The following is a 12,034-nucleotide window of genomic DNA, read 5'->3' as shown; positions in this document are numbered from 1 at the left end:
CCCCCCCCCCCCCCCACACACACACACACAAAATCATCTTCTCTAAAGCCCCCAAAACCCAACCTCCAAATAGCCCCAAACCCCTGCATCGGAAGTATCCTACTATGAGCACCATTTGCAGAAACTACCCCACCCACCATCTGCACGTCATTACTATCGTAGATAAATTTTTAGCTTAGTTTAAAGAAATTAATATTAAATTCTTTCAAGAAAAATTTTGTAAGTGTATTTATTTTTAGATTTTAAGAATATTTTTCATTATTTTTGTCAATTTTCATTTACAATGGATGAAATTTAACTTGGATAAAATGGTGGCTAAAAATAGGAAGAAGAAAAAGAAGAAGAAATAATGAAAAAATTAACTAAAAGGCTATTTCACGCGTTGATAAATGAGTGTATCACACTCATTATGCTAGGTAAGCAAAAAGTGTCAACATGTCACAGCGAAACACTATATTAAGTATCTAAAATAAATATTATCTAGTTAAAATCATATCGTACCAATTTTAGAGTGTCACCAATAAATTAGACCTTTAATGTAATACATGTGTAATTTATGCATTAAATCTCTACATCTTTGTAATTTTTATATAGGTAAGATATTGTACTTCCTAGTAACATCTCCTCATTAATCTACTTGATGACACTATTTGAAATCTTCCGCCATAGGATAACTGCTTCGAATGCCCTTGATTCTACTGGTAATCTTATCAATCAAAATCTTGCAATCAAGTTTGTTCCACTTCTTTGGAGATAATGGAAGCCCCAAATATTTGATGAGAAATTCTTTTTCTTAATATGATAAAAGTGAAGTAAAAAAAAAATTAAAATAGTAGCCAATTAAAAGTGAATTAGAATTAATAAGGTAAAATTTGATCGATTGTGTTGATCAGACTCAATTTAAATCTTGCTTAAATTTTTATTTTCGTTGAGTTGTGGAATTACTGAGTTTTAAAAATGTTAAAATTCTTGTGAGGAGTAAAATAGTAATTAACGTAATTATTAATAGCTTAGTTTAATCATCGTACTCGTCACAATAATAATTATAATAAATTAATAATTTTGTACTTCTTTATTGATATACCTAAACTCTTAACCATATTATTTTTTAGAATTTCTCGATAAAAATATTGGTTGAATTCAATCCTCAATTTAAATTACTGTTTAAAATATATTTTTTTATAAATAAATTAGTTTATTATACAATTTTTGTTTTTACGACACAAACATATTGTTAAAGAAACAATTAGAACTCAACTCATTTATGCTTGACTCAGTTTGGCGTAGCAACAAGCATCAATGAATTTTATTTGACTCAAAAACTTATATCTACTTCTTATTCCTATGAAAATAGTAAAGATGAATAGAATATTTTGCATTCTTAAGCTTGTAATAACTACGTAATTGTGATGATTATAACCTCTCATTACGATCCCACTGATTTTTGCATAATGCCTAAAAAAATTATTTTTCTTCTAATGATCTTTTTGTGACACTTGAACAAAGTTATGTGACTTTTTGGATATAAAAACAGATTAATATTTTTTGTGATATTTTTGATTAAATTAAATAATTTTTCATAAAAAACAATACTTATTTAGTAACTTTAATGCAGTAAAATAGAAGTCAAGATGCAATAAATAATTATTTTTAGTATTGGAATAATTTAACTTGATCATTTACCAGCATATTTGTTATAGAGTAAATACATAAAATAAATATTAGAATTTGTCTACTCAATTTATTTTATCACTTTAAATTTATAAATAATTATTTATTTTCGTGATTTCATTTAAAGTAAATTAAAATCCACTCAAACAACTGATGCAGCAATAAAACAATTAAAAGAGAGTGAAAAGTAAAAAATTAAAAAATAAAAACAATTAGGCCTTCCACTTTTTCTTTTCAATCAATAAAGTTTCTTCTTCCTCATATCCCACCATATTTATCCACCAACAATTTCACCCTTTCTTTCTTCCTCACACCCTATTACCGCCGCCACCCTAAGCCACAACCTGCACCACTCTAGGGATGGCAATGGCCAATGGGGCGGGGCGGGGCGGCGCGAGAGTAGAGCAGGGTGGGTTTCAACGTTCGCGGGGTAGGGCATGTTATAGCTTTTGCGGGTTTGTGGCGGGGCAGGGCATATTATAATATATATTTTAAAAATTCTCGCGGGGCACGTGTTTAAGGTAAAAGTCTTTTAAATTCGTTGATCTACACTAACTTTTGTATATGTTTTTTATCTGTTTTGGTCACTGTTTGGTGTATTCTTTTCATTCAAATGAAAAAATGTTTTTGAATGGCCAATAAATTAGAAAAAAAAATGTTGACATATTTTGTTTCTTTCTTAATACATTCAATAATTTATTATTACGTCATATATAATCAATTCAGAATTACTGACAGTTTGGAGATTAAAAAAATATTAAGCAATGAAAATAATTTAAATTTTTTGGTTAAAAACTTATCGCATCTAATATTTGTAATTTTTTAAAAAATTAGGGAGTGCGGAACAGGGTAAAGCGAATTTATGTAGCGCGGGACAGGGTAGGTTGAAAACTAGGGCTGGGCATAAACACCGAAAAACTGAAATACCGTACCGAATCGATTTTTTTTGGTATTTCGGTTTCGGTTTTTTGGTTTTCGGTTCGGTATTCGGTATATGTTTTTGTATTTTTTGGTATTTCGGTTCGGTTTTTGGTATGTGATTTTGTGTAATTCGGTATTTCGGTTTACCGAAATATATTATATTATAATATATATTTATATTATATTAATTATTAATATTAAATAATAAATATTATAATTTAAAACAAAAAATTAAAAAGTAAAAGACTTTTTGATATAACTATTTTAGCCCATTAAGCAGAAAATCAAACAAAAAAAATTGTAAATTTTTAAAGGCCCAACTAAGCAGGCCCATTAAAAAAACCGAAATAACAAAACCGAACCGAAATAATAAAAACCGAATCGAAATAATAAAAACCGAATCAAACCGAAATATTTCGGTTCGGTCCGGTACAATTTACAAAAACCGAAAACCGAAAAAAAAAATGAAGCGAACCGAAATACCGAATGCCCACCCCTATTGAAAACAATAATTGATGCTATGCGGAGCGGGGCGTGTTATAATTTTAGCGGCTTTATGTGAGCTTGCCCACAACCGCCCCGCCCTACCTCATTGCAATCCCTACACCAGTTCCTTCTTTTTTTAACCCTTCACTTTCTTTGAAATCCTCCACTCCCACTCTATTTCTTGATCTTCGACCCCCCATTAACACCATCACCACCACCCCTCTCCTTCTCTTTTTTCAAACCCTGTTATCACTCATACCTGCCTCACTCCTTTCTTCTTCTTCCCCGAGCCCCCGCCTTTGCCACCTTCTTTCTTCTTCTTTGAAATACCCTATCAATTTTTTCATTTCAAATTCTCCTTGTTCAAGCTTAAAAGTGATGAACAAGAAACAAAAAGATAAACAATTTATTGTTGTTTCAAGATCTTACTTATGGAAGTGTTCGCTGACTGTGATGTACTTGAAATTTTTTAATTAAAAAATTATAATTTTTTCATCTCAAATTAGTTTTTTTAGTAGATATTATTTATTTATTTTGATAACGTGGTTTAAAAATTGAATGTTTTCTAGTTTTGAATTCGTAGAGTTTGACATTTTTTTAATGATTTTTTTATAATCTTGGATTAATCCTTATTTATCCTATTTTTTATAATCTTGGATCAATCCTCATATCTCCCCCTTTTTTTTTACCTTTTTTAAAATTCTATAGATAAAAAGAAACAAAAAGTATTTTAAAATTTAAATAATTTTAGTGTGACGTTGATGTGACGATAACGTGGCATGACATGAAAGTGAATTGTATTGTCAAGATCATGGGGGCTTTTATATAGTTTCTTTATATCCCCTACTAATATAATAGAGGGATAACCAGGCAGATCATGGTCGACATGTCTGTATGACAACTTTCCTTATATTCAATCGTTTTTTCTTTCATTTTAATTTATTTGTTTTAATTTTTTATATATTTAAAATTGCATAAAATATACTATAGATCATGATAATTGACAACTTTATAAATAATTCCATTGCTTATTAAAAATTTGATTCATTCATAAAATTAATCTATTTGTGTCACATAAAATGAGACAATAAGTAACATGTATTATTAATGCTACTGCATGAAAAATAGTATCGCAAATCTCAATGATAAAAATATTTGATTGACTCTTAAAATTTTATTTGTGCTACATACATTGGAACAAGAGAAGTAACATATATTATTAAAAAAATTACGTAAAAAGTACTATAAATTACAATCACCAACAACTTAAATATTTAAAGATCATATTAAAATTCTCTGTCACATGAAATGACACAAAAAAACATCGGTCTAAGTAATCTACAACCCCTTAAAGTTGTTCACATAATTCACTTAGATACCTCAACTAGTACTAGTACCTATTAAACACCTCTACTCACTCGAATTTGATTCATTTAGACACTTTTGCTGAGGTGGTGCAAAAAATGTAATTCACATCTTGGTGAATGCGTAAAGTTAATATGTTAATATTTTTCCTTTTCCTTTTCCTTTTCCTTTTCAATCTTCCCTTTTTAATTTTCTCATTATTTTTTTTAACCGTAACAATTTTTTTTATCTTCTTCTCTTTCACCATGTGAAACCACTTTGCTTTACAAATCAATGGTCATTTTTTATTTTATATTTACTTTTACAAATTTTCTGTTTTCTTCTTCTTCTTCTTTTTTTTTTTAATAATCAAATAGTTGTCAACTTCCGTATGGAGATCACCATTCACAATCTTTTATCAAAAAAATGAAGATGCCTTATTTATCTAAAAAATGAAAATCATCTATAGCTTCTTTGCCGGAAAAAATGAAGATCATTAATAAAATATCTTCTCTCTCCCTCTTCACCTCTCCCGCACAAACCACCTTGATCTACATCCCTTCTTCCCCCCAAATCTAAGTAGAAACAGAAAAACAAAAAAAAATTGAAATCAAAATAAATGTTGGGAATTAAACACACAACACACACAAATAATCTAGAGAAAAGAGAAACGGAACACAAACGGGACACACAAGAATTTAACGTGGTTCGGTTTCCCTACTCCACGACTGTAACAGGAGGTTTTTATTTCACTTGTGCTACTCTGGAATTACAAATACAAGGATCATATTTATAGGAAAGCCAAATGGTTAACCTAGGGTTTCAGTAATGGGTCGGGCCGGCTCACAAGCCTCCACAAAGCCCAACAATCTCCCACTTGGAGGCTTGAAGAATTTCAACTGTCATCCACTTAGAACACTTGTATGTCTAGTAATCTTTTTCAACTCTCTCCTGCTACAGCGGCCTTCTCATCAGTCAACTGAAAGGCCCGTTGAAGCTCCCCGAAGCTTCAACACATCAGTCACGGCTGAAACTGCCCTTGACTCGTCCTCGGTCCCTACCGGCTCCCACTTGAGACACGAACTGCCGGATCCTAGAACTCCCTGAGAACAAACACTCTCCATACTCAGCAAGAAATTTTCTGGAGACGTATCAACAGCTGGAATACTGGTTCTCTTGACCCACTGTCTTCTAGGAGCCTTGGCTGAAGCACGGCCGGTGCTCCCACTGCCACAAACGCCTCTGACTGGTCTTCCTGAACCTTTCCTTGCTCGTTCATCCTGAATCTGACCTGTGGCTCTGGGTTTCTTTCTTGCAAAGACAACCTTCTTCTGCCCACGAGATTCTGTGAACCGGACTTTGTTTTTCTTCTGAACTGGGACGGTCACTCCCTCAGACGGTAATCCGACAATATACAACGATCCTCTTTTTGTTCCACGAGCCATGACAAGATTGCCCCTCACGACCTTCCACTGCCCATTTCCGAACTTCACATGATGTCCCTGTTCATCCAACTGCCTAACAGAAATCAAACTTTTCGTCAAGCTTGGAACAACTCTGACATCCTTCAAGGTCCAGAAACCGACTGGCGTCTTCAGCACCATGTCACCCATGCCCGTAACATCAAGAGCTCTATCGTCTGCAAGCCTTACCTTTCCAAAGTCTCCAATAACCAGATTCTGCAATGCTTCACTGCTGTGGGTAGCGTGAAAAGAAGCACCAGAATCCATGACCCAGGAATCCACATTGCTCTCCGCGCAACAGATAAACAAATCCTCGTTGACGCTGTCTTCTGCAATGTTGACTTGTTTGTCTTTCTGGCATTGATTCCTGAAATGCCCCACCTCCTTGCAGTTCCAACATGTTACACCTGAGCCATCCCGAGCCTTTGACTGACTCCTTCTTCGGTTCCTGCTCCCACTACCTCTGTTATTTCCTCTGCCTCTGACGACGTTTAGCATATCACCTGATGATTCTCCAGAACTCCTTCTTCTGACATCCTCGCCAAGAACGAGATCACGAATCTTCTCAAAGGTGAATCCATTAGGTCCCACTGAACTGGCAACTGCTGTAACCGTTCCGGACCAACTGTCAGGCAATGATGATAACAGTAGTAAAGCTTGAACTTCATCATCGAACTTAATGCCAACTGACAAAAGTCTGGCTAAGATCGAATTCAATGAGTTGATGTGCTCGGTAACTGAACTGCCTTCCTTCATCTTTGTGTTCACCAACTCTCTAATCAGAAAAATTTTGTTTGCTGCAGATGGCTTCTCGTACATGTTAGACAAGGCTTCCAAGATGCCTTTCGCTGTCTTCTCCTTAAGAATGTTGAACGCAACATTCTTGGTCAACGAGAGTCGGATAACTGACATAGCTTTCCGATCCAAAACTGCCCACTCTGCATCAGACAATTTTCCTTGCTTGTCACCCAACACTACGTCCAAATCTTTCTGAACCAGCAAATCTTCAATCTGCATCTTCCACCAACTGAAATCTGTACCATCGAACTTCTCAATTCGGAACTTCCCATCTTCTGCCATCTCAAAGGACTTCGGCAATTCCCTTAACGGCGTCTACAGACAGCGGGCGGCGATTTGGACGATGCTCACGATCTGGACGCTCGCGGCTGGATCTGAGGCTCCTCGACGCGGCGGCCAACGGAACGGCGCGACGGACAGCACACGGACGACGGCTGTTCGCACCCTGCGCGGTTCTCCTAGCCGGCTGCTGCTTGAGGTTACCCACACGGTAACGGCGGACACTCCTCCCTGCACACAGTTCTTCACACAAGAACCCTAGGTGACAATTTCTCACAGTTTGTGTTACAATGTTGTTGAAACCTCGCTCTGATACCAATTGTTGGGAATTAAACACACAACACACACAAATAATCTAGAGAAAAGAGAAACGGAACACAAACGGGACACACAAGAATTTAACGTGGTTCGGTTTCCCTACTCCACGACTGTAACAGGAGGATTTTTATTTCACTTGTGCTACTTTGAATTACAAATACAAGGATCATATTTATAGGAAAACCAAATGGTTAACCTAGGGTTTCAGTAATGGGTCGGGCCGGCTCACAAGCCTCCACAAAGCCCAACAATAAACAAGTCTTTTAAGAAAACACCATCAATTCAAATGAAAACAAGAAAGAAGACATAAAAGAAATTAAAATGATAAATTTATACCTAATATATATTAAATATCTATTTTTTCTAAATGGAGAATTAACAATGGTGGAAGGTATAACTGTTATAGAAAGAAAAGAAAAGGAAAGACTTGTATGGGGTGGAGTGTGGGGGTGGGTGAAGGGGTGTGCGTGTATAATTTCTTTCCTTTTTTTAGTTTTTTTTAGAAAAATTTAAAGTATTTTCTTAAAGATTTTGACTTATTAATATTTAAAATTTATTTTAATAATTATTTTAAATTAAAATGCCACGTATTTTTATTTGATTTGCTATTTGCCACATCATATGCATGTGTATTACACGCACTTTCTCTTTTGATTGAGTGTCAAAAAAATGTTCAATAGATATTTATTTGTTAAGGTTGGAATGTCTAATAGAAAAAAATATTTGTTGAAGTGTCTAAATGAATTATACGAACATTTTTAAGGGGCCACACATAACTTAAGCCAAAAAACATTTATTAGAAGACCCATACTGTCACGAGCATTTGCGTCTAGTTATATTAATTACCAGTAATATTTGTTTGGTGTGAAAAAACAAGAGGGGATGTAGCTCAAATGGTAGAGCGCTCGCTTTGCATGCGAGAGGCACGGGGTTCGATCCCCCGCATCTCCATTTATTTTTTCCACGAATTGAAAGGTGACTTTATTGCCAAATGATTATTTATCAATTTGAGCCTATTTTTCATTTATTCTTATTTCTTATTCACGCCTTGCTTAAAACAGCTAAATATTTGAACTATTAGAGAGGAAATTGTGTGATATATTTAAAAATTGGACGCAATATAATTGTGGTTTGCGGAAGAAAAAAAAACACGGATGATTCTGATATTGATGAGCTTGCAACCTTCCGGTGGAAAGTGAAATTTAAAATCACTATTTCATAAAGCAAATTTTACTTAAATGAGTCATTTAATTTATATTTATACCTTATTACTTATATTTTTATGATTAATAAAATTATCAATATGAATTGATATCGGATACATGCTTTAACTAATTTGTATTAGCATTGATGATGCACTCGTCGTCTTCAAGTCCTGTATATTTAGAAATTGGACGCAATTAGACCGTGGTTTTAGGAAGAAAAAATGACACGGACGACTTTGATTTTGATGAGCTTATGGCAATGGTCGACTGGTCGGTGGATATAACATAACTTTTGATTCATCGTCACACATTTTTACCGTCTAAAGAGTTTCTCGATCCTTCGTCATACCACGAGGAAAACTAAAAAAAAAACACAATCTTTATTGGGCCTATAATTAGGAGAAGTTAAATAAATTTTAAGCTAAAGTAACAAGTTACACGTTCTCTAGAAATGACTTTTGAAACATTGAACTTGCAACACATTTTTGTATTTACTTAACAGTTAACATCAAAATAAGTTTTCACGTGATTTGATTATTTTTCAAGTTAATCAAAGGACCCTCTCAATCTGATAAAGACATTTTTTATTAGTAGTACAAGAGATTGTGAACTTACATGAGTAGGACTCAAAGAGGGGCATGACAGATAAGATTGTGATTTGTGAATCATAACTCTGTTGATGAGCCTTTTGTTTGACAATGTTCATCTTGGACACCTGATGTAGAGTTTTGTTGTGTCATTTTAACACTTTTTTTAATATCAACAAAAATACATAAAATGTGTGTTACACTCGCGAATGACGTGTAAAGTGACAAATTAAATAATGTCATATGTCATTTATATAAAAAGAAGTTATTAAATAATTATTTTTAAATAAAAATAAAAACTGACCAATAAATTAATGATATATAATATTTTTTATCCAAATAATTAAAAAATAATTTTAAAAATAAATAAATTAAAGGATCCATGCCTAGTTGTCTTAGATACCTCAACTAGGACTATTACCTATTAAACACCTCTACTCACTCAAATTTGATTCATTTAGACACTGAGGTGGCGCAAAAAATGTAATTCACATCTTGGTGAACACGTGAAGTTAATATTTTAATATTTTTTCTTTTCCTTTTCAATCTTTCCTTTTTAAATTTCTCATTATTTTTTTTAATAGTAACAATTTTTTTTTATCTTCTTCTCTTTCACCATCTGAAACCACTTTGCTTTGTAAATCATGGTCATTTTTTATTTTATATTTACTTTTACAAATTTCATGTTTTCTTCTTTCTTCCTTTTTTAATATTCTAATAACTGTCAACTTTCGTATGGAGATCGCCATTCACAATCTTTTATCAAAAAAATGAAGATGCCTTATTTATCAAAAAAATGAAAATTATCTATAGCTTCTTTGCCGGAAAAAATGAAGATCATTTATAAAATCTCCCTCTTCACCTCTCCCGCCACAAACCACCTTGATCTACACCCCTTCTTCCTCCCAAATCTAAGTAGAAACAGAAAAACAAAAAATATAAATTTGAAATCAAAATAAATAAAGGAAGAATGAATCTTTTAAGAAAACACCATCAATTCAAATGAAAATAAGAAAGAAGACACAATAGAAATTGAAATGATAAATTTATATATAATATATGTTAAATATCTATTTTTTCTAAATGGAGAATTAACAATGATGGAAGGTAGAGCTGTTATAAAAAGAAAAGAAAGGAAAAAACTTGTATGGGGTGGAGCGCGGGGGTGGGTGATGGGGGGGGTGTATAATTTCTTTCCTTTTTTTATATTTTTTAACGTCTTCTCTTAAAGATTTTGACTTATTAATATTTAAAATTTATTTTGATAATTATTTTAAATTAAAATGCCACTTGTTTTTATTTTATTTGCTATTTTTTCATATCATATGCATGTGTATTACACGCACTTTTTCTTTTGATTGAGTGTCAGAAAAATGTTCAATAGATATTTATTTGTTAAGGTTGGAGTATCTAATAGAAAACAATGTTTGTTAAAGTGTTTAAATGAATTATACAAACAATTTTAAGGGGTCACACATGACTTAAGCCAAAAAACATCTATTAGACCCATACGGTCACGAGCACTTGTGTCTTTATTATATAAAATTAGTGGTGATATTTGTTTGGTTTGGACAAACAATAGGGGATGTAGCTCAAATGGTAGAGCGCTCGCTTTGCATGCGAGAGGCACGGGGTTCGATCCCCCGCATCTCCATTTATTTTTTCTACGAATTGAAAGGTCAGTTTATTGCCAAATGATTATTTATCAATTTGAGCCTATTTTTCGTTTATTCTTATTTCGTATTCACGCCTTGCTTAAAACAGCTAATATTTGAACTATTAGAGAGGAAATTGTGTAATATATTTAAAAATTAGACGCAATATAATCGTGGTTTGTGGAAGAAAAAAAAACACGGATGATTCTGATATTGATGAGCTTGCAACCTTCCGGTGGAAAGTGAAATTTAAAATCACTATTTCATAAAGCAAATTTTACTTAAATGAGTCATTTAATTTATATTTATACCTTATTACTTATATTTTTATAATTAATAAAATTATCAATATGAATTGATATCGGATACATGCTTTAACTAATTTGTATTAGCATTGATGATGCACTCGTCGTCTTCAAGTCCTGCATACTTAGAAATTGGACGCGATTAGACCGTGGTTTTAGGAAGAAAAAATGACAAGGACGACTTTGATTTTGATGAGCTTATGGCGATGGTCGACTGGTCGGTGGATATAACATAACTTTTGATTCATCGTCGCACATTTTTACCGTCAAAAGAGTTTTTCGATCCTTCGTCATACCATGAGGAAAACTAAAAAAAAAAACACAATCTTTATTGGGCCTATAATTAGGAGAAGTTAAATAAATTTTAAGCTAAAGTAACAAGTTACACGTTCTCTAGAAATGACTTTTGAAACATTGAACTTGCAACACATTTTTGTATTTGCTTAACAGTTAACACCAAAAGTTTTCACGTGATTTGATTATTTTTCAAGTTAATCCAAGAACCCTCTCAATCTGATAAAGACATTTTTTATTAGTAGTACAAGAGATTGTGAACATACATGATTTTGTTTCACAAATCACCATTGTATCTGTCACTGCCACAACACTTATGTTCATCATCGACCAGCTCATAATTCCATCTATTACTTTACCTCTTTCAAGTTTCTAAAGTTAATATACTCACTACTTTTTTTTATGAAATGGAATTAATTCTCTGCCTGTAAGTTGGGACATTACACCTTATATTTATTATGGATCTGTTTCTCCATCGCTAATTGAATTTGATGTAATTAAACATAATTATATTGTTTGACATGTTTAATTGACCATGTAATTATTTAATCAGCAGATAATTTAAGTGTAATTGGTATAGTGTTATTATACACTTCAATTCACAAAGAGGTGCTCTCAATTGCTGTTAATTTCTTCTGTTTATTTTTATTTCTATTTTTTGTTTTAATTTATTTTTTTTTATTTCTATTGTTTTAATTCTTATTTTTA

The 12,034-nt window shown here is 32.8% G+C and overlaps 2 non-coding genes across 2 annotated transcripts; both read left to right on the top strand.

The window, feature by feature from the left end:
• The first annotated feature begins 8,158 nt into the window (after positions 1 to 8,158).
• TRNAA-UGC lies at positions 8,159 to 8,231 on the top strand. Its single transcript has one exon. It is a non-coding gene; the product is annotated as a tRNA-Ala (tRNA).
• Positions 8,232 to 10,653: 2,422 nt separating this feature from the next.
• TRNAA-UGC lies at positions 10,654 to 10,726 on the top strand. The gene has a single exon. It is a non-coding gene; the product is annotated as a tRNA-Ala (tRNA).
• Positions 10,727 to 12,034: the final 1,308 nt, after the last annotated feature.

This window comes from Solanum pennellii, chromosome 2 (assembly GCF_001406875.1).
Source record: "Solanum pennellii chromosome 2, SPENNV200".
NCBI lineage: Eukaryota > Viridiplantae > Streptophyta > Magnoliopsida > Solanales > Solanaceae > Solanum > Solanum pennellii.
This window is presented reverse-complemented; position numbering and strand designations above follow the sequence as displayed.